Source organism: Nothobranchius furzeri, chromosome 14, assembly GCF_043380555.1.
Source record: "Nothobranchius furzeri strain GRZ-AD chromosome 14, NfurGRZ-RIMD1, whole genome shotgun sequence".
Classification (NCBI taxonomy): domain Eukaryota; kingdom Metazoa; phylum Chordata; class Actinopteri; order Cyprinodontiformes; family Nothobranchiidae; genus Nothobranchius; species Nothobranchius furzeri.
The window spans coordinates 19,999,162-20,021,819 of record NC_091754.1 but is presented as its reverse complement, the minus strand read 5'-3'; the positions used below and the strand labels follow the sequence as shown (position 1 = coordinate 20,021,819).

The 22,658-nt window shown below is 40.0% G+C and overlaps 1 protein-coding gene across 1 annotated transcript in view; it reads right to left on the bottom strand.

Moving 5' to 3' along the window:
* Positions 1 to 21,069, bottom strand: part of b3galt1b (UDP-Gal:betaGlcNAc beta 1,3-galactosyltransferase, polypeptide 1b) — a 79,147-nt gene extending 58,078 nt beyond the window's left edge. Inside the window, exon 1 of the mRNA XM_015966546.3 lies at positions 20,947 to 21,069. The gene's annotated coding sequence lies outside the window, so the exon portion shown is untranslated. The remainder of the gene's footprint in view (positions 1 to 20,946) is intronic.
* Positions 21,070 to 22,658: the final 1,589 nt, after the last annotated feature.

The window sequence follows — 22,658 nt, the reverse complement described above, 5'->3', positions numbered from 1 at the left end:
CAAACTGAGGATTGACACAAGATTCACCTCTTTGTTCCAAAAATAAACCAGCCAAAAACCTCGAGGGCATGTTGGTTCCCCACCGACATTTCAATATGGAGTCTTTAAAGTCAGTTACAAAAGGAAAAGCCTGAGGTTAGAATAACAGTTTTACGTAGAAAATGCAGGATAAAGTTTAAAAATGTTGTTTTTGTACAACTTTTTGAACACAAGCCTAAGAAAACTGGTAAAATCTTAGTTGCAGTTTATGCAATTACAGTGATCCCTCGCTACTTCGCGGATTCACGACTTCGCAGATTTTTTCTTTGGAGCCTTATTCAAGGGAAATTCGCCGATTCGCGGTATTTTTCTATGCGAAATATCAAGAAATTCCTGTTTTTTTCATCAATTTCATCATAAAATACACTTTTTGTAATAAAACTATAAAAAAAAAACAAGTAAAAATACAGTACTATGTAAAGGGAGGGTTTTAAAAGTCTGAATACTGAATACGTACCTGTTAAATAAATACTGTAAATATGGTGTCCCTACTTTGCGGATTTTCACCTATCGCGGCCAGGTCTGGAATGCATCTGCCGCGATAAACGAGGGATCACTGTATTTCAGATTTAAACAGCAGCTTTATTACTGCCTGAAGAATAAATAAAAGGAAACAGCACTGGGGTATAATTAGGTGCAGCCCTTGGATAAATGAATTAGGAAGAGAAACTGTTCGGCATCCTTGAGAGCAAAATCCTTTAACACTGCGGTCATTACCGACACAACAACGTATCCTTTATCTTTACCGTTCCTGAAACATAACCCATCTACTAAACAATTAGGGAGGGAAATGAGCAGCTGCAGGTACGCTCCTGGAATACTAACAACTTCACTGCAGGAAGGACTTTGGTCTTTGAGCATATGGACACAGAGTAATTAACCTTTATCTGTCAACCTATCGGGCATCAACGCTGAGAGGATGCTCACAGAGAAGATAACCAAAAACAAATAGAATGCATGTAGAAACACACATTTAGTCAGCGTTTAAAGATAACATTGTTGCTCAGGATTCAACTGATTTCATGTCACATTTTCAAGCCATTGTTTTGTTTTCATTTCATTAAAGAGAAGTTTAGTTTTGTCTCCGTATTCAGAGCATGGGTCGTGAAAACCATAAGCAGATTATGCTATGACTTGAATCACATATGACAAAAAACTCACAGGCACAAAGAAGAATGCTAATAAGGAAACGGTGGCAAATAGACAGCTTATTTTACTCAGAATGATCTCCTTGGACGTGCTGGTTGTAAATCAGTTGGGTAAACATGTTCACTAAGAGGCCATCTTCCTACAGAGTACTTTTTATGCTGCATCTCTGTCCACTACTGCTCGTCTTTAGAGAAGACAGTGGAAAATCCCGTCTGCCCATTGAGTTCTACTGTTTAATATTACTTTCCCAGTCAGTGAAACCGACGACACACGTGTAGAAATCCTCGCGGGCCTCATTTGACATTTCCCGTTTAATTGAAATCAATTTTCAATTAAACTTTTCAACATTCTTTTTTCTCCTCGTATTCAAAAAGAACAAGAGCAGGTCAAAAAGGAACGTTACATAAACTCGTTAAGGTTTATGGATTTTTCTGTAAGGCTTTAATCATTTCTACTATGTCTTTGGTGAATTCCACTTCACATTCTTGTTTCACTTTCTATTTTCTGAGAATGTGTCTTGGAAGTTTTCTTATTCAAGGCAAAGTCTTAACTGTCAAGATTCAGATAAATAAAGGCCTTCACCACCTGTCTTGGCAGCGTTTAAAGATCATCTCATGTTAAGATAGAATAGAGTCAGAGGAGCTGCATGCTAATAGGCAAGGCAGGAAATTGCTTTGAATTACTGCCTTAAAAAGGTCCTTCATTTATATTTTTAATGCATTTGCAGTGGTCTATAATAGAAATGAATGCATTGTAATTTGTACTTTGGGGAAAAAAGCTCCGGTGCATGTTTATTTCCTGATATTTGGATATCTCCCCCCAGATTGGATAACAGCAACAAGTCCCTACCACTGACTCAGTTTGCTCTGCAACTTTGATGTTTTCATCTCCACAAATAACACAAGCCTGGAGGAGTTCTGCTGTGTGGTGAAGTTGCTTATGCTAATCGTTAGCTTCTGCTCATCGAAACATTCTCTGCCATTTTCTGGACGCTAAACAAACGACAGCTTTCCCCGTCACAAGATGGGCGAGTCCATGAATATTAAGTGAGATCTGACGGGCTTTTCAAATCCTAAAGTGTCTATTATCTATCAGAAGCTAATTTGGGAGATAGATGTAGGAGATTGTTTTCACATTCAGCCTGTATGTTAAACTCGGAGTGACCGATTATTTTCTAAAATAATAAGTAAAAAATGGTTTCTCAGTGAAATTTCTCTTTATATAGACCGAATTCGGATTTTTAAGATGTGTGTAAAAACTTTAGTCTGGCTGAAGTCAAACAGAATCTAATCGAGCTGAAGTAGCCAGATGATGCAGTTGGAACCTGACTTCCTCTGCATGTAAACGGCTAACCCCCAAATTCCACTACCTCCGCTCCGCTCCGCTCCGGTCCGCCCCCGCCTTCCGCAGCCGCTCGCTTCCGAACTCAATTTTTACTGGTACCCGCTCTACAACGGCTCCGCTCCGGTGCGGAGACCTGAGGGGGGCAAACAAGCATGCGCGGGATTTTCAAGATCTTGCGATACAGTCCGAGCAATAAACGCGGAAGTTAGATCCAAACACCCGTTGTGTGGGAGAAGCATCGGCATGAGCTGTTTAATCTGCCCATCATTTGTGTAGAGAGACCAGCAGTGTTTGGATCAACAAAGTGTGACTACTTTGATAGTGGAAACTGTATTGGCTTACTTTTGTGCATTTAAAGTTCAGCCGCCATTGATAGTTGTTAAAAGTTGTTAAACCTGTGCATATGAAACAAAAAACGCCTTTTGTTTATCGATTTATTGTGAAAAACGGAAGTTGTGCTTGCTCCTTTTCCTGTTGGGCCGTTGTGATTTCTGTCCATTGACTGCGGAGGTGCTCCGGCGTCCGGCAAAAATAGGATCGATTCTATTTTTGCCGGAACAGAGGGCAGCGCACGGCGCCGCACTGCCGGAGCACGGCCGCAGTAGTGGAATTGCTCTGATTGACTACAACGGGACCGATTTTGCTCCGGCGTTCGTGTTGGAGCGGAGCGGAGGTAGTGGAATTTGGGGGTTAGTCAAGCTGTGATCAGTTGGACACTCATCTTCTGGAAGTGACGAGACCACAGAAGCAGTCTTCTAATAATGCACAATGTAACACTATCAAACCGTACGTTATCTACCAAATAAGCTGTGCTGCATCGTTGCTGTTGTCCTTTGGCCACTATGCATACCCAGTTTTTCTCCGTCTGCTTCACGTCTGCCAGTGTTTGTTTGCTATTTGTGTCGCTATAGGTAAATGAGAAGAATACCAACGCAAAAGAGTGCATTTAGCTAGCTTGGCCTGCCAGACTCATCCTCTGTTTAATTCTTCACAGAGAACTACAGTAATCTGGTAACTCGTCAGGCAGAGAGGAGCATGAATGGCGGGACTAGACAGCTCAAAAATAACCAATCAGAAAAAAGGAGGAAATGCCGACTGTACCGCACGATGCTGTAGTTTTTTTTTATAGCTGTAGTCAAAAATGGCATCTGGCAACGGCTCAAACATCTTTTTTAGAAGAAAGGCTTTTAGCGCTTCTACTTGTTGTGGTTAGTTGCTCATGTAAAGGCAATGAGTAAAAAGCTGTAAATTAACAGCAATGTTGGCCTCAAACCCCCTGATGAGGCCCTCCCCCATCATTCTGACTATCAGACAAAGAAACAGCTGCACAATTCCTCATTTCTTAAAATCCATTCAGATACTTTGCAGACAATTAAATGATTGTCTCCTAAAGTCCTGGAACCCCCCAAGGCGCTCTACAACACAGTCAGCCATTCACACATTCACACACACATTCACACCCTGGAGGGGATGAGCTACAATGTAGCCACAGCTGCCCTGGGGCACGCTGATAGAGGCGAGGCTGCATAGCACTGGCACCACTGGTCCCTCCGACCACCACCAGCAGGCAAGGGGGGTTAAGTGTCTTGTCCAAGGACACAACAGCAGCAACAGACTGACCGGGCTCAAACCTGCAACCTTCCGATTACAGGGCGAGCACTTAACTCCTGTGCCACCGTCGCCTACATCATCATCCATCAGAGAATTCACAAGGACTCTTATAACTGAACAGTTTTCCTCCATGAAACTGCTCTGAATGTAACTTCCTCAAGCCTCCTTGGCTTTTTCCGTCTGCATCCTTAAGTGTTGAACATGTTAATGAACAATTCATTGATCTGTAGAGGTTTTCCCCATTCTTAAGTAAAAACAGCAGGAATAGTTTTTTTTGTTTGTTTACTATTTTTGTACCTCAGGCTGGTCAGACAATCAAGCCTTTCAAAAATATTTTCAGTTTTAAAAATTCCTTCCTTGAAGCTCAGAGTAACAGTCACTTCTTCACTCAGTCTCAGACTTAATTGTTTAATCCCCGCTTATAATAGTTCACATCAGCTCTCAATATCTTGGTAATGCATAAAGCATTATAGGAGAAGGCAGCAAACCTACTAGATTATTGCCTCATAAAATACATATAGCTTAATGCCTTATAATACACATTTCAACTGTAAATGTATTCAGTTCTTCAACAAATCTAAAAGGACTTGAAGAATTTTCCCAGGCTAGGTCCAATTATTTCTGGAGCAGAGGCCTTTTTGGCGAAACCTGAAGCGACAGAATACTCAAGTTTTGTACTTTTTATTTAAAGACCAAGTTCACTTGTTTTTTCAACACATTTGCAGTGTTCTCTTGTAAAAATGAAAGCCTTATGAGACAATGTCAGTGGGGGGGAAAAACTCTGGCGCTCCTGTTTCAGGAAGTAGAAGCGAGTCAGAGCAGAGGTGAGCAGAAGACGACATTATTTCCTTATATTCAGAAATTTTGCTTCTAATTGGCTAACAGCAATGCAACTACCGAGTGGTTGATTTGCAATGATGATGTTTTATTTCCACACACAACACAAGGCTGAAGGATTTCTGCTATGCTAACAGTTAGCTTCGACTAGCTGAGACATGCTCTGCTCTCTCTGGGACGCTCAATCAACAACAGCCTTCCCAGGTCGTGAGCCATAAGTGTTAATTTTCAAAGTGACGTAGATCCGAGTGGCATTTCTAATGCGAGCGCTTCTATCAATGGCTAATGCAGGAAATGGGGTAAAAGACTATTTTGACATTTAGCCTGCACGCGAAAATCAGAGTGATTGATCGTATTCCAAAAATAACAAGTGAACGTGGTCTTCAAAAACTGAAAGTTATTGAAAGAAAACATGCATGATAAAGAGTTGTTATTGATTGGTTGTGATGGTCCGTTCTGGAAATAATTGTTTAACGCTGACAATTTTTTGAGCAAATCACCTAAAAAATTGGCCACACGAGTATTTTTATCTCAGTAGCTTCGAGTATGAATCTTCAAAAACATGTTACATTTGATTATGTTAGATTTTTTCTTTCTATATTTGTTATATTATGTTATAAAGCAGTCTTTGCAAGAGGAAACTTGACTGCTTAAATGTTTCCCTTTACCTCTAGCTTCTGTAGGAGTTTTTCTTTAAGCAGTTAAACCTTTTTTTAACCCTCCCACCAATTTACAGATTAAACACATGAAGTATATGTGAGACTGATTGTCTTCCTTCCAAACTAACGTTTAGATGTTTTATGTATTCACCTCTAATGCTTAACATCAGTTATTGCCAATGAATTCTGAGAAAAATCAATGCCAGCCAGGCGGTGGATTTCTTTTTCTTTCTGTGAAATGTGTTGTATAGTGTCACTTCACAGATTGTGTTCTTGCTCTGTACCCCTGATAGATAGAAATACCACTAAAATGATCCCTTGATAGTTTTTTTGTGATAAGTGTCCTGTTGGTAAGAGAGGAATCAGAGGACAGCTTTCTTTAGTAACAGTGCAACGTGTAGCATTCCTTTATCTGGCTTTAGAAAAATCGACAACCATGTCTGTGAGCCAAATGACATGTGCAGCGAAAAACACAAAATATTTATCACCTCTTTATCACCTTTGGAAAAGTCATTTGTTCATTGACAGATTCTGCTCTGTGTGCAGCTTTGCTTTGTCTAGATGTCAAGTTGGGCCCTTAAGGACACCATCCTTTGAGAAATCAGGGTGCAGCATTACCCGGAATGTAATGAATCTCCTTTAGACCGTTTTGTTGAGGTCAGAAACCTACAAACTCATAACTGTTGGTGTTTAATAGATCTCAGGATGAATCATTTTGTATTATCAGGTAATCTATATCTGAACCTCTGAACAAAGACATTTATTTGGCAATAAATACAATTACTGCTGTGTGTGGTTTACCTTGTAATGTATTCTTGGTTCAAGAGATAATTTAATGGCAGTAAAGTATCTTTACGAGTCATTGTTTGGCTGTAAGTACTTTACAAATTAAATGGTATTTACCCAAATTCTGGAAAAAAAAATGTCTTTAATATTTTTAAGAGGAAAAAGTGTGACTAATCCTGATCATTTCTTGGTCAACTATCAAAACATGACCCATGTTGAGGAGAAAATTCAAAAACTGATGGCACTCGTCCTTTTTTAAGCTTCATACAGCAGGGTTTCCACCGGAGGCATAAGGGCTACAAAACATAATAGATGTGTTATCCCCACAAGCTCAGCAGCTCTGCCCACCAGGAGCGTTTCCGACGTGAATCGGCAATGAAAGTGTTCCGAGCAGCTGTCCGCAAGGTCATGAAATCAGCAGGGAATTTCAAGATCAGGCGTGATTTCGGCTGTTCACATGACAACAAGCAAGGAGAAAGATGGCAGCATGTAGCCAAAAAGTCCGTTTCCCATGTGATTATTATTTTAAACTAATTAAACAATTCAAAATCAGCAGATGCCTTGTTTTCAAAATTGCCGCATGGTTTACACTGGTGAGTTTGGCGTGATCTGGAAGCATTGCATGTAAAAAATAAATATAAAAAAGGCCCAAAATGCACATTTTGCAGAGCTAAACAAGAGTTTATTCCTGGTATGTGGTCAGTGGAAACACACCCATTCATTATAACAGCGGCTATTAGATGTACTACGTTTTGTGGACCCCATGCAACGATTACGCAACTGGTGGAAAGCCAGGGTAAGACCGTGCCCACACTACTACAGGTAAAGCTTTTGAAAAAACAATGTTTAGTTTTTACCATTAATCTCTGGAAATATCCACTAAAGCATTGTTGAAAATAAATAAAATGTTGTGTAGTTGTTGAAAAATATTGGCGGCTTTGTACCATACAACCATAAAAATCTAGTCTAAAGTACACAGGGTGAAGGGGTCTAGCGTCTTTGGGGGATGCCATTTTAGACACCATGTTTCCTTCTGGTCGGCTCGGGGTCCTGCGTCCCTCGATGACATCACCCAAGACGATTGGCTGGACACATAGATATGTATATAAACACTAGATGACTCATCCCCGCTGTTCGCCAATGGGATACAATATAGCAACGAGGCGGCCATCTTCCCTCAGACAGCTGCCCCCTTTCTTGCCATTGGGGTGTATGGTGCATGCACTATTGAAATAACTCTAACTTGCTCAATTTTCAACCGATTTTCAAAAGGTTTGATTCGTTATAAACGCCACAGACGTGTCTATGAAATGGGATGGGTTTGGCCCAGAAATTCCTGTTATTTCACTCCACAAAGCATTTAATCTTTCATAGATAACACATTTAATTGTAAGCTACAGTAATTTAAAGTATACATAGCCTATTATTATATTATATAGATTTATCTATATCTATATATATATATATTCCTGGTTTGTGAAATAAGATTTGTTTAGAGATTAGATTTCAAGGTTCTTTTGAGGTAAAGCCCACATTAACAGAACACAGATACAAAATGTGCACCCCAACAAATAAGACAAACAACACCCAAATCACATCTGTCAGCCAGAACCGGCCCGCCAGCAATAAAATTTCACCCAGCAAATTATTTTGTATTTTCACAATTTCTTAACTTTTGTTTTCTTATTTATTGACTTTCATTTATTAATTATAAGCTCTTTCGAAATACTTTCTGAAAAAGTTAGGAAATAATCAAAAGATAGATTAGGTTTATAAATAAGATGGATTACAGTAATAAATAAGATAGATGGATAATGGATTGATATTGTGAAGGAGATTTTTAACATTCATAAATCCAGATAAACAATGTATAGAAGAAGGTAGCAGCAGCAATGGAACAGCAGTTTCAAACAATTTTATTTACATAAAAACAATTAACAGACTGAAAGATGTACAAGTCTAGGTTTTCTTTGCAACAGTTACAGATGAAAGGTGATCCCACATTGTCTCAGTTTGTCACAGCGGAGATTTGAGCAACCGCAGGCTGCACGAAAGTCAGGCATGTTGACCCTCGAGCTTCACAATTAATAAAGGTGTATTTCTGCAAACATAAATCCAGAAATGTCCTGTTTTAATATATCCCAGTATAAGTTTTGTGTTACAAACCAAGATGTTTGAAAATCACAGGCAATTTAGCATTAATTTATTTAAAATAAAACGAGTGACTCCCACTGAGGTAAATAGTTAACTTTGTTTTGCTAAGCAGTGCACACCGTAGCATCGTCATCTCTAAGCCAAGTTAGACAGCTAATAAATACAAAAACATTCACAAACACAGCCATTTACACAACAATTGGGCTGTCATGAAATCGTTATTGGTTTTGTAGAACCACATAAAATATTGATTGTGGTCTCAACCTGAATAACATGCAGAAGGCCTAGGCGGGACACATGGTTCACAATTAAGCCACTTCCAAAAGCAAAAGCGTTACTTTCAACATGTGCAAGTATGTTGTCTCAAGCCCATGTGTTCTAAGGTTTGTAATACGGCAAACCGCTTATAAATCCTTTAATATTTCATCGAGTTAAGAGTGCTTTTGTTTAAGCTGATCACTCATCTTTCAGCTGCTACCATTGAGAGCGGAGGGGTCTGTTGTCTGAGGTAAGATGGCCACCGTTTAGCTATGCCATCAACTCCCGCTTTTGTCATCTAGTGTTTATATTTATACATGGCAGAACGTACAAATTACGGAAGTTACGTTACCGTGTTTGAGCACGAAACACAAATTTAATAACAAAACTGCTAAACTCTTTCCAAAACATATGTGAAAGAACAGAATCAAAAAGGAGATGCAATATATTTTGGCTGAGTGGCATTGCCGTCATATGATGTCATCGGCAAGTGCGGGACTCTGAGCAGATCTGGAAAGTACAGCGCCAGAAAACTACAATCAGCACAACATTTTATCGATGGAATTAAAGGGACTCTAAGGAAGTTTGACAGTGAAAACATGTATAGAAATAATACATTTCTTCTTCATACATTCTGCTGCAATGCCCTGGTCCTGTAGAATGAGCCCTGGCATTTTTACTGTGATTGCGTCTGTTTTTCTGTAAAATCACAGAAAAAGAGAGATGCTTGGGACGAGCAGGCTGCTTCATGCACGTTCACGCTCAGGCATAGCCCGTAGCATTTGCTATCCGTAGCTTTAGCAGCTTTTCCTAGTGACAAATCTAGCTACATTTCTGAGGGCCCTTAGTTACTTTCTGTAGAACTTTCTTCTAGATATTTTGTGCAAATTAGCAACAAAATAGCCATTTTCGCTCCGAACCGTTCTTTGGATTGACGCTGTCATCAAGGATATAATAGTTACCCCAGAATTCCACTACCTCCGCTCCGCTCCAGCACGAACTCCGCAGCAAAAACGGTCCCGTTGTAGTCAATCAGAGTTGTTCCACTACCGCGGCCGTCCGGCAAAAATAGGATCAATTCTATTTTTGCCGGACGCCGGAGCACCTCTGCAGTCAATGAACAGAAATCACAACCGCCCAACAGGAAAGGGAGCAAGCACACCTTCCATTATTTCACAATAAATCGATAAACAAAAGGCGTTTTTTGTTTCATATGCACAGGTTTAACAACTTTTAACAACTATCAATGGCGGCTGAACTTTAAATGCACAAAAATAAGCCATAAATACAGTTTCTACTATCAAAGTAGTCACACTTTGTTGATCCAAACACTGCTGATCTCTCAACACAAATGATGGGCAGATTAAACAGTTCATTTCGATGCTTCTCCCACGCAACGGGTGTTTGGATCTAACTTCCGCGTTTATCGCTCGGACTGTATCGCAAGATCTCGAAAATCCTGCGCATGCCTGTTTGCGCACCTCAGGTCTCCGCACCGGAGCGGAGCCGTTGTAGAGCGGGTACCAGTAAAAATTGAGTTCGGAAGCGAGTGGCTGCGGAAGGCGGGGGCGGAGCGGAGGTAGTGGAATCTATGTCACTCGTGCTTTAGCTCACCTAGTAAGATGTCTGACTTTCATGCAGAAGACCTGGGTCCGATTCCAGGTGTGAACATAATTTATTATTTGGAGTTTCTTTTTTACATTAATGATATATTTTTTTTACAGTAATAAGACACCCAAATTATTATTTGAGACTCGCCGAACGGCATTGAATTCACGGATAAAAAATATAGACGCGGCCGACTCGCGCTGCTGACGGCTCAGGTGGAAAAGGTTCTGTTGACCACAGCGGTTCCTATCAGCAGCTATGACGTGTTGCTGCAGTAACGTGCTGCTGACGGCTCCGGTGGAAAGAAGGGGTAAGGAGGAATAGGACTTGGAAATGAATGGCTGAGGGGTGAATCCATTAATACAACATGTCATTAGTTTGAAAATGACTTAAAGTTCTTGAGATTCAGTGGGTTTCAAGTCATTTGATGGTAACAGTTGGTTATAAAAGTAGTTTAATCATTCAGTCAGAAATTATTTTGTTACCTGAACATACACGTCGGGTTTTGAGACACTCAGATGTGTTAAAGGAAGAATAAAATAGCTTAGCCTGAGTTCAGACTGTTGAAAACTAAAAATGTGCTCATCTGAGACTGTTCGTTTCAGTCAGATGAGCAAATATGTCGACGGATTACAACACAGCTTAGTTTTGGTAGACTATACACATGGTCTCAACTAAAGACGTCAATTCAGAATTTCTGTGTGTCGAAAATAGAAACTGAACAAGGAATGAAAGAATAACAACCAAAATACAAACGTATCTCAATGTAGGCGTTTTTAAAATTATCTTAATTTGGAGTCAGAAATCACTTATGTGGTTCGTTTTGACCCCAAAATAAAAAACTTTCTATTTGACATTAAAGGAAAGACAGAAAATCTGTCAAGACTTGAGCTGTTAAAGCTGGTTTAGAAACTTTTTGTCACTTGAAGGTCATTGTCGTTTGAAGAATTTGTTCTTGGTCCTTTTTGTTACGGCAATAAAACGGGAGTCGTTTGTGGGTCACTAGGGAAATCAAGTCACACTACAATGGGCCCCAGTTCAGACTCGTTCCTATAATAAGGTGCCTCCAAACAACTTTTTTCACTTCAGAGAAAAGCAGACTACCGTGATTTTAAATGGTTTAATAAATCACCTATACATATATTTTATGACATATTTTAACATAATCTTGCAGCCATTGCTGTAATTCAAATACCTAAAGCTGAATAAACAATCATTATATCTATTCGAACACTGTATCATTTTGTGGACCATTTATTTTAATAAATGATTTTCTGCTAATCAAACAAAAAACGTTAAAATGCTAAATGTAAACCACAGAAATGCCTTTCAGATTGTGATGGCTTGATACACTTTTGTGGGTAAAATGTCATTAACGTGGGAAAAATGAATGGCTGTGCCAGAGTTTAACTAAAAGCTTGAAAACAAAAAGTAATTACAGAAGATGTGTAGGAGGATCTGAATGATTAAAGATGGGAACACAGTCAGATACAAATGCATTAACTAAACAATATAGAGCAAATGCTGATTGTGATAAAAAGGTCAGGAACGTAATTAAATATGCAATTACCATGGATCAGATTAACCAGGCATGGTTTCACTAAAACAGCAAGTTTCTATATTTGTCTCTAAATGAGACCGTCTGTTCCATCAGTGTGCAACATTTGAGTAATTTAGATCTCTGAAAACAGGAAACACTTCTAACTGTAATTTCACATTTCTGACTCACAATAAACAGGTTTGAATCTTGGCTCTTCAGGCTGACTGATGTTTTGATGATCTTTCTGTAAACGTGTGGGTGTTTCTAGCTAAAGGAGCTTGTTTTTATCTTTGCCGACACGTTTCGTCATCTACTGCAAGCCTTTGTCAGAGCAAATGCAGATGGTGGTGGTGTCATTTCCGTTTATCTGCGGGCAGCAAATGACTATATCACCCTCTACTGCCCACGCCTTCTCCGTTGGAAAGAGGGATCAAAGAAACGATTGCGATAAGGAGACCTGCACCTAGGACCATACACGCTGGACCACTCATGGGACTGGGTCATCAACAAAGAAGGCGCAGGCAGTGGAGGGCGATATTGCTCGGTGTTTACACTGACGAAGGCTCTGACGAATGCACTGGGGACGAATGGAGACCCATCTAAGATGGCGGCCAGCCACTACGGCAGCTGTAATAGGCAGCGCCAGTCCATGGGACACCTATGTACATAGGAGCTTAAGACCCACCCATATACTTCTGTGCCATGGGTCCCAGAAAAAAAAAAAATGGATACAAGTCAATGGGGCTAAAATTGCTATTTTCTAATCCTGTTTGTTTTGTGCCATGGATTTCACATATGATATTTATGAATTTTAAAGACGCATTTTGATACCAAGAACGCACTTATTTTCAAACGGGGGGAAACAATATTTTAGGTTTTGTGTGAAAATAGGTCCAAGACTACAAATACGCTTCACGAAGGTGACGTCATCGAGCCAGACATGGAGAAAAAAAAGGGAAAATGGCTGTAAGTTCAGCAAACCTCAAACCATTCCTTCAGAAGGAAAGAACTACCGTAACTTCCGGACTATAGAGCACACCTCAATATAAGCCACACCAACAAAAAAAAAAAAGGTTTTCTACACACACACACGCCGCACTCGAATACAAGCCGCGGCGCAGCAGCCACATGCAGGTCTGCGGCACACAGCGCATGTATGGCCATAACATAAGATAATTAGACAGGAAGACGCGACACGGAGGTTTTTCGTTGTTGTTTTAATTCAACAAAACGAATTTTAAACACGGGTGAACGTGCCTGCAAGTTTAGAAAAGAAAACAGCACTGATAGCATTCATATTTCTGGATGGTTATAAAATAAAAACAGAACTGATACGTTATTACCAGTAATTTGCATGTTTAGAAGAAAAGAACAGTGCTGACACAGCATTAATGAGCCCTGGATGATTAGAAAATAAAAACTGCACACAAAACTTGCCTGGTTAGGAAATAAAACACACTTGCCTACCAGAAAAAGTCATTCGCTCTCATCTTCCTCTTGCACACTAAAGCCATTAAAGTTCTTTTCTTCAGTGTCGGAGTCGAACAGCCTCAGAAGAGCTTCGTCACATACCTTTTCTGTGGCGATGTCAGTGTCGCTGTCCATGAGTTCTTCCCGCTGCCGTCTCCAGCGCCGAACCATGGATTCATTCATGCCAAGCTTACGTGCGGCAGCACTGTTTCTCTCCTTTACTGCCAGATCGATGGCCTTCAACTTAAATGCAGCATCATATGAACTCATTTGTGTAGTTACCATGATGAGGGGGTATTGATTTGAAAAAAAAAATACTTTGTCGTGCCGGCTGCTTGCATGTGCCAAAATAAAATGAGCACTTTCTTCGATTTCCACTTTTGACTTCCACTTGTTTCACTTTCTGCTAAAGCGCTCCGTGGCAGGTGAAGGAAAATCGTCAGTAAAGCCGCACCTCATTATAAGCCGCACGGTTCAAAGCGTGGGAAAAAAGTAGCGGCTTATAGTCCGGAAAATACGGTACTGTAAATATGGCCATTTGGTAAGTAGCAGCTACGCTAGTGGAGAAGAGAATCTGTGGTGATGTCATATACAGTATGCAACATGCCGATTTGTGGTCATGCTAATTACGAACTTTTACAAGCTGATAAATCTCAAAGTACATGACAGGCGTGGTCAAAACAACCACCATTAGTTTTCATTTAAATTGAAGTACAGCATATGTGTGATCCAGGCCGTAAGGCAAAGCGGATTAAAAAATAGCGTTTTTAGCTCCATTGACTTGCATTCATTTTTTCATTTTTCCAGGGACCTATGGGCTGACCAGAAAGGGAGGAGACTTAGGCTCGCTATAGGTCTGTGGATAGTGCCCCTGCTACAGGAAATAGCCAGCTATGACATTCTAGAAGGTGCTGGATCTCCTTTATCCTCTCTCTCACGCCCTCATTCACACTCACTCACTGTTGAAATGAAATCATATCTGTAGCTGTTTGTTTATAAATTTCTTTATTTCTACTCATTTTATGTAATTAGAATGTTCAAAACAGTGTATAATTAATTTCCATGTCATGTTAGTGACACCTAAAGGTGGAATTGAATATTGCACTTTGAGATGTACACACATTTTTGGAGAATGATGGAAAACAAACTAAGGACAAAATTAAATGTGAATAAGGCCACAGTCTAATTTATCTATTAATTTGATGTTTTACTTCTTCAGCAAAACTGTTTATATGGAACAGGAAAATAAAATATTGCTTTGGAATTGTAGCCATTTTCCAACTGTTCATTTGAATATTTATGATGGACTAAGAATGATAGCCCCACCCAGAAGAGCCGTTGGCTATAGGGGTAGTGATTAAAGTTATTGAAGGTGAATACTTTGTGTTTTTCTGTCATTCTGCCACCTTATCTAAATTTTAGGTTTAAACAAACATGTGGGATCAAGCTGTAAAAAGGGAGAAAATTACACTTTATTCGACAGACAAGACAAAATAAGAGCATGTTGAGACCAAATTATTTTAAATGACCAGCCCTGAGTCAGGGGGGTTGAATTTTTCTGTTTTATGCACCTTTGCAACGGTTCTGTACTTTTGGGAAAAGATGCTCGGTTAAAATACGTTTTAAAAATGAGAAAAAGAAGTAGGAAAACTGGCTGAACTAGCACAGACTGTGTCTACTTGGAAGTGTTACAAAATGCAAAAAAAAATAATAAAAAAAATAAATGTAATATCAAAACACGCACAGAACTATGTTGACTCTGTGCCATCATCACTAAGAGAATCTGAGCTGCAATAAAACTGAATATTTTCAGAGATGGGAGCTAACAGCCCTCTGAAGTGTAATACATGTGATCATAATGATGCCTGAGAAAGCGCACTAATCACTACTGTGACTGAAGAGAGTACGCACTCATCACCCCTGCTAAAATAAACATGTTGTGGGGTTGTTGCTTGCCTTTTCAATAAATATGTCTATTTGCTTCCTAATAAGGTAAATTACAGCATGGATGATCATTAAACTAAGAAAAACACAGTAGGTTCTGTCCTTTTCATGCTGAGAGAAACATGCAGCTGCTGGAGAGGAGCTGAACACCACAGATCAGAATTCTTCTGACAAATACGCTCAAAACAAGATAACCCAAAAGATCTACTTAAATGCAAAATTGAATTTAAGTTGTTTTCTTTACAACAGACTTGTTTTGTGGGCTTAAGAAAAAGAAGAAATGTGTTTAATTGCTTATTGAAATCTACAAAAGATCAAGAGATGTGTTTCACCTTTTGAACATGCATGTCAGCCATGATAATTAATTAAAATTTAAAAATAAAAGTTGTTTTTTATACAGTTCTACGAGAAAAAGTGCAGTTTTTAAAAACATAGGTACCCAAAATGTAATTTAAAATAATGTTTATAATTTTGGCAGCACTAACATATAATAAATAAATATATCAAGCAACTTTTTTCCATTCTCCTACATTTAATTGAGTAATTAAGTCTCTCTTTTCCAGTTACTCCGCAGTTTTCTTAATAATATTACAAACCTAATTTCAAAGCAATTTTGCTTTTTTTTTTACTGCAGATCTTAAACCCAATGCAACAATGAAGGCAGCCCTGTACCTTAAACCAGGGATTAAAGCTTTAGACTCCTCAGACACTTTGCTGGAAAGTGATTAGTGAGCGTTAACACACACACAGACACAGACCTGCAACCCCCCTTGAATGATGAGGTTTAGCATAAATCATTAAAATGGTGAAAATTCAGTCAAACATGAGCAGATTGAACACAAAAACATCACAATGTTAACCAGGAAATAGAGCTTAATCTCAAAATAATAAGTAAACACTCATTGAATTGATATAATTATGCAGAACTAATTTATATGAACAAAAATAAGATTTTAAAACATTCAATGGGATGGCGATCTAGCTGCATCTGCAAATCAAATGAATGTCCATCATGAATACCTGCAAAAGCTCTCCATCTTTTCGAATCTGGCATCAGCAGAATCTGTATGTTGTTGCAAATACCACCGTATGCTGAAGTCTAATCCAAAAAATATTTTTGCTTTATTTCTGCAGCAATTGTAAACTTTGCAAGCACTCGGACTTAGATTTTTGACAACAAAATATTGATAAAAGGAGAGAAAAAAAGTCCCAAATTGGCAGATTTTATACAGTAAGCCTGTTCGAAGTTGGATTGCGGCTCATTTGGTTGTCGCCCAGCAGGACAATTAAAGCCTTTTTTTCCTATAACGGGCAGCAGAGGTGACAACGAAGAGGAACCAGGACAAAGATCAGGGCGGTCAGATTGCGTCCAAGTACCCGCATCACCAAAACCCCAAATGTGTACAACCCCAACGCACTTAGTTAAAGATCAAAGGTCCACAATAGAGGAGACGCCCGAAAATCTCCGGATGAGCGCGCTCAGGAACAAGGACAGACACATGATGTGGAAATCAATGAACCCCTCACACTGCAGAACAGGGCCGTGCAGAGACCTTTGGCGGGGCGGGTGCTCAAAGTATAAAAAAGGGCACCTATAGAGCAATCCAACAAGTTAGAAAATTCAGATAATGAGACCCTTGGGTTCAAACAACATAATAAAAATATATAAATTAGTGTCATTAGTGTTAATGTTAGTTCATAAATAATAGTTTTAGTTTTTAAAGCTGACTAATCTAGAGATGTTACAACCACATTTTTGCCCCTGATCCGAGTCCAAGTTGTTTGATTTTTGATTATCTTCCAATACTGAGTCCTGTTCTGATACCAGGTGGTGATGCAACGCATTATAAAAGAAGAAAAAAGTCGTCCTTCTGTATTTGTCATTTTGTTGTTTTAGCCTGAAAAGGTCACTCATTCAGTAAGTACATTTAACAGGAATCAAGATACTTTATTGCTATTGCACAGGTGTACAACCAAAGATATTTTGTGCTTACTAAAGACAGCTCTAGTAAGAGGTAGTAAAATAAATGTAAAATAAATGCAACCACAGAGACTTATCCATGTGATCTACAGCTATGTTAGCTGAGATCTTTTTCCTGTCAGTAGAAAATTCTTGATCCCGTTCTATGATCTCACTGAACTTAACACTAAACATGAGAGCTCTGCTACCAACCCAACAACAACAACCTTCACACAAAGGCACCATCATCACATACGTGGCAGGAGTCGCAGAGAAACTTAGAAGAATCTTCTCCAAACACAACATCCCGGTAAGCTTTAAACCCAACAACACCCTCAGACAGAACCTGGTCCATCCAGAAGACAAAACACCCAAACAGAAGCACAGTGGGGTCGTTTATGCAGTCCAGTGTAGGAGGACTGTCCAGATGTTTACATTAGAGAAACTAAACAACAATTACACAAGAACATAACACAACACAGGAGAGCCACCTCTTCAGGTCAAAACTCTGCAGTCCACCTTCACCTGAAGGACAAGGGACACCTTTGAAGATGACAAAGTCCACATTCTGGACAGAGAAGATAGATGATTTGAGAGAGGAGTAAAATAAGCTATCTATGTCAAAACGTAAAACCCCTACTTTAAATAGGGGCGGGGCTTAGATTTCACCTTTCCAGAACCAATAATGCAGCTTTGGTCAAGGTCAAGGTCAATTTTACTTACAGAGCGCATTTACAGCAGCACAGCTACACCAAAGCGCTGTACAAGGTAAAACAAATCAAGATACAACAAATCAACAATAAAAACCTAAAATAAGATGAGCACACAACAGTCACAATCTATGATAAATACTGTTAAAAACTATTAAGATGCTCAAGTCAACCTGCATTAAAAGCCAAATCAAAAAATTGCGTCTTAAGAAGGGATTTAAAATGCTCTAGATTCTGTGTGGTCCTGATGTTAAGAGGTAGCTTGTTCCACAGTTTGGGCCCAACCACAGAGAACGCTCTGTCGCCGCGAGTCTTGTGGCGGGTTTTTGGAACTGTTAAAAGAGCTTGAGAGCTGGACCTCATGGTTCTGGCAGGGACGTAAGCGGACAGCAGCTCAGAGATGTAAACTGGGGCCAGGCCATGAAGGGATTTAAAAACAAAAAGTAAAAATTTGAAACGGATCCTGTAAGAGACAGGAAGCCAATGGAGAGAGGCCAGAACCGGGGTTATGTGTTCCCACTTGCTGGTTCCAGTCAGCAAGCGAGCTGCTGCATTTTGGACCTGAAGTCGGTGTGGGGAGGACTGGCCCAGGCCAGAATACAGGGAGTTGCAGTAGTCCAATCGGCAAGACACCAACAGGTGGATGACATGTTCGAGGACATTAGCAGGAAGGTATGGCTTCACCTTTGCTATCTGCCTTGAATGATAAAAACCTGATTGGACCACTGCACTCACCAGTCTGTAAAGATTAAAAGAACCGTCTAAAAACACACCAAGGTTTTTAACACAGGGTTTTAGAAAACCAGAACAAGGACCAAGAGGACCAACAGCGTTGTTTAAAAGATTAGAACTTTTTTTTTGAATCTCATTCAGTTTCAGTCTAGGTCACACCTTCCTGCATCTAATCAACACGATGACTCACCATCAATAGAGGCTAACGACTCATCAGGAGATGGAGAGGCGGGGTACTCAGAGTAGTTTCTGCTCTTTAAACAACAACAGACAGCTACAGCTTATGAGCTTGACTCTCCCATATTCCAGTTAGAACTGACAAAGCTCCTCAGAGGAGAAGTGAAATGTTTTAAAGAAACCAAAGAAGTCCAGTTGCCTTCATCTGAACTCTTTGGAGTAATAGTCAATAATAAAAAATACACAATAAAGTAATAAAACGTATATAATTATGCTCACATTCACTTTTACCATCTCTTTGTGGGAGGCAGAAAATTTATCACGTTTAACCCTCTTATGACCATAAATATAACAAGTATTTTTTTGTTTTATGGCTTTAAAATTGTAATAAAATCGTAAAATGTTTGTAACTCTGCTCCTTTTTTCAGAACAACCTCAGCTTTCAGTGTCTGGTTTGTATTTAGTGTTTATGTTTATTAAAGTCTGTAAAACTGCAGCTTAAATGAAAAAAAAACAGATTTGAATTTTCTTTACATTTATTACTAAACAGGAACTTCAAAATGACTTGAGCAAACTATGTCAGACGAACTTCCGGTATTTAAACCCAGAACTGTGTTGCAAACACTCAGAAAACAGTGTGACCCCTGACCTCATGTTAACCAGTTTAATGACTGCAGCCTGTCTGTGACCACAGGTCTACGCTCTGGTTCAGAGAACGGGATACAGTAAAATAAATACTAGGTATCATAAAATAACACTCATAGGCTACTTCACAACTGTAGCTGCATTTCTACCAGCATTATGAAGATCAATAAGCAGATAAAAGGTTAAATCTAAACATTTCATTACAAAAAGTAAACTAATAAAATTCTGCACTGATAAAATGATATTTTCAGCTAAATAAATATTTATTGTACGTATAAATAATGCTGGAATGAAGCTGAATCATTTAGTAAACAGTGGAGTGTTCAAATAAAAACCAGTGTGACTGTAATCCGTCCCTCCTCATGTCACCATCTACAGAAACAGCCTTCTGGGACACCTGACCAACCAGGTGGATTTTATTTGTGACGTTTCCATAACTTTATAAAAGCTGCTGATGAAGAGGATCAGATCATCTCCTCCTTTCGGTTCTCGCTCTCCCGTCGCGGTTCGCTATGTTTCTTTCTGTGACGCTGCAAAGCTGGTTTCCTCCTAATAGCGATTTTTGGAGTAACATGAATTACATCATGTAATACCTCATTGGAAAGCTCGTTTTATGTACTTTTAGAACCCGTTTAAGTATTTTTATTCGATTAGTAATTCAGAAGTTATGACCTGGAGAATCTAGAGTGAGACATTGATTCTTTGAGTTTCTGCAACACTTCAGGAGAAGTCTCTCTCATGTCTCATTTTCTGTCCCAGACATGCAGCTAACTGACTCTGCTCCACACACACTAACCACGGACTCAAACGCGCGTAAACAAAAGCTCTGATATTAAAATCTATCCAGCTGACGTGAAGCAGGCAGAAAAGAAACTTACAGGTAGATGAACGCAGACTCCTGTCCGCAGGGAAAACACCGGTCTGTCGTCTCCATGGCTACAAGGTAGAGCGACAGCAAGGACAACCAATCACGCGTTAGTATGATGCGGCAGAGCCAATCAGTGAGCTTGTAGGCGGGTCTAAGGGAAAATAGCCTTCAGCTTGAGGCGGCTGCCTCTGCATGGTCCTAGTGCCCGATTTGTATCACAGTATAACAGTTTTGTACGTTAAAATCTGACGAACGACCGGAAAAAGGGCACTTTGGGCACTTCGGACAAAAGGGGCAGGGTCTCAAGCACCCTCCGCACCCCCCTCTGCACGTGCCTGCTGCAGAAATTCCACAAACTAGTACGATCATCCCCACGCGCTGCATTCCACCAGACAAAAACAGCACTGCGCTCGCGGTGTCGTTTGGGTTTAAATCCGCATCTCCATCTCACCTACCTCGCTCCGCATCTCCATCCCACTCACACCCGTGGTCCAGGGCGATCCGCGGCTGCTTTGCCTCAGCATCTCCAAAAAACACTGCTGCTGGTCTGCTGGAGGTGGGGTAGGGTGGAGGGGGGGAACCATGACGGTGACGCAATGAGGCTGACTCGCCGCTCGACGAGGAGGAGCCGACCAATGAGAAAGTAATCCAATAAGCACCTCGCCAATCCAATCAGAAGCAGGGAAAGTGAGGGCTGCGCTCAGCCGCGACCTGGGCAGCAAGGTAGATTGACGCTGTGAGAGAATTTCTGGTCAACTTGTTCAAAATGTTTCCAGTCACGTTAATGCTGCAGATGGAGGAGCTACAGTAAGTTAATCTCATAGGTGGGTGATGAGAAAGCATCTTAAAGTTTAATCAGTAATGCTTACTGAAGCTGATCATTGCAATAATGATCTATTGCAGAGCAAAATAGTTTGCATGAACACATTTATTGCACATTCAAGGAAAAAGGAAAAGGCTGCAACACACATTTTGCAGAAAAAAGTCTGTGAATTTCTGCTGAAATCAAGATTTTAGACTCTCAGCCCTCTGATTTGTTGGATTATTTGTGTATTATTTGTCCTGGGTCACTTTGCTCCAACCTTTGATAAACTAGTTAAAACTTGCTGGAATTGCCTTGATCTCACCTAGGCCTATATCAGGCGTAGACACCATATCTATTCAAAGCATTTTTTGTTTCCTAATTCAATCTGGGATTGCCATGACGACCTGGGGTGAATTTCCCCCACAGGGTTACATCAGATGTCGGCCGCATGAGAGACTCTTTTGGAAAACTTCAAAGAGCCGTGAATTCCTATATTTGTGCTTATTTGCTCTGCTTTTTATAAGATAAAACCGAATCACTGCCTCATCTTTTTATTGAATTAAGTCAGTTGCCATACTTGAAATAGTTCAAAAGCTCTGAGTTTCTCTCCCCTGTGAGGAAAGAACCAGAGGTTTCGCAGTGCCGTTTTCTGTTTTTCTGACCATCTGCTGAGATTTGTTCAAAGAGAATTCAGCAGAATTATATAATTATATTACTGAGTTACCGTGAGTTTCCAGTGTTCTCCTCCCATGTGAAATAACTTTTAAGGTCAAATGACTTAGGATTGTTTGAGAGTTATTTTCCTGGTTTTTGTATCATTTTGTTGGAGGTTGTCTGCCTGCTTTCTTTGTTTCTGGCTGGCACAACTGAATGAAAACCATGAAACTCTTTAAAACCAAGGCCTTATTGTTCTTGTTTTAAAGCGTACACGTTCTTGGTTTTGGCTTTGTTTCCTTTCATTAGGAGTCCCCACTTGTACTTTTGTTTTTTGCACTTTTTCACCACCTGGTTCCAGGGGCGGCGTTAGGCCCGGCTACTTGGGCTGAAGCCCCGGATGTTTAATGGAAAGCCCCAGATCTAAATCGCGGAAGTAACATGCAGTACCAAAGTCCAACAGAGAGGGAGCAGCTGGCAGTAGTTTTTATACAGCTTGCCTGAGCCTCCACCACTGAAGAAGAAGCCCTTCAGCAGCCGGCTTCTTCTGCAGTCTCTGCCTGAAACGCATGAGTGAAGATGGACATAAGGACGTTTTTTAGACCAAAAGTACGGCAAGTTCTTGAATCACCTGCTGATTTAAATCAGGTGTGTTGAAACATCTATAACATGCAGTGTGGTTAAGGGTTTCTGATTTAGGCATGAGCA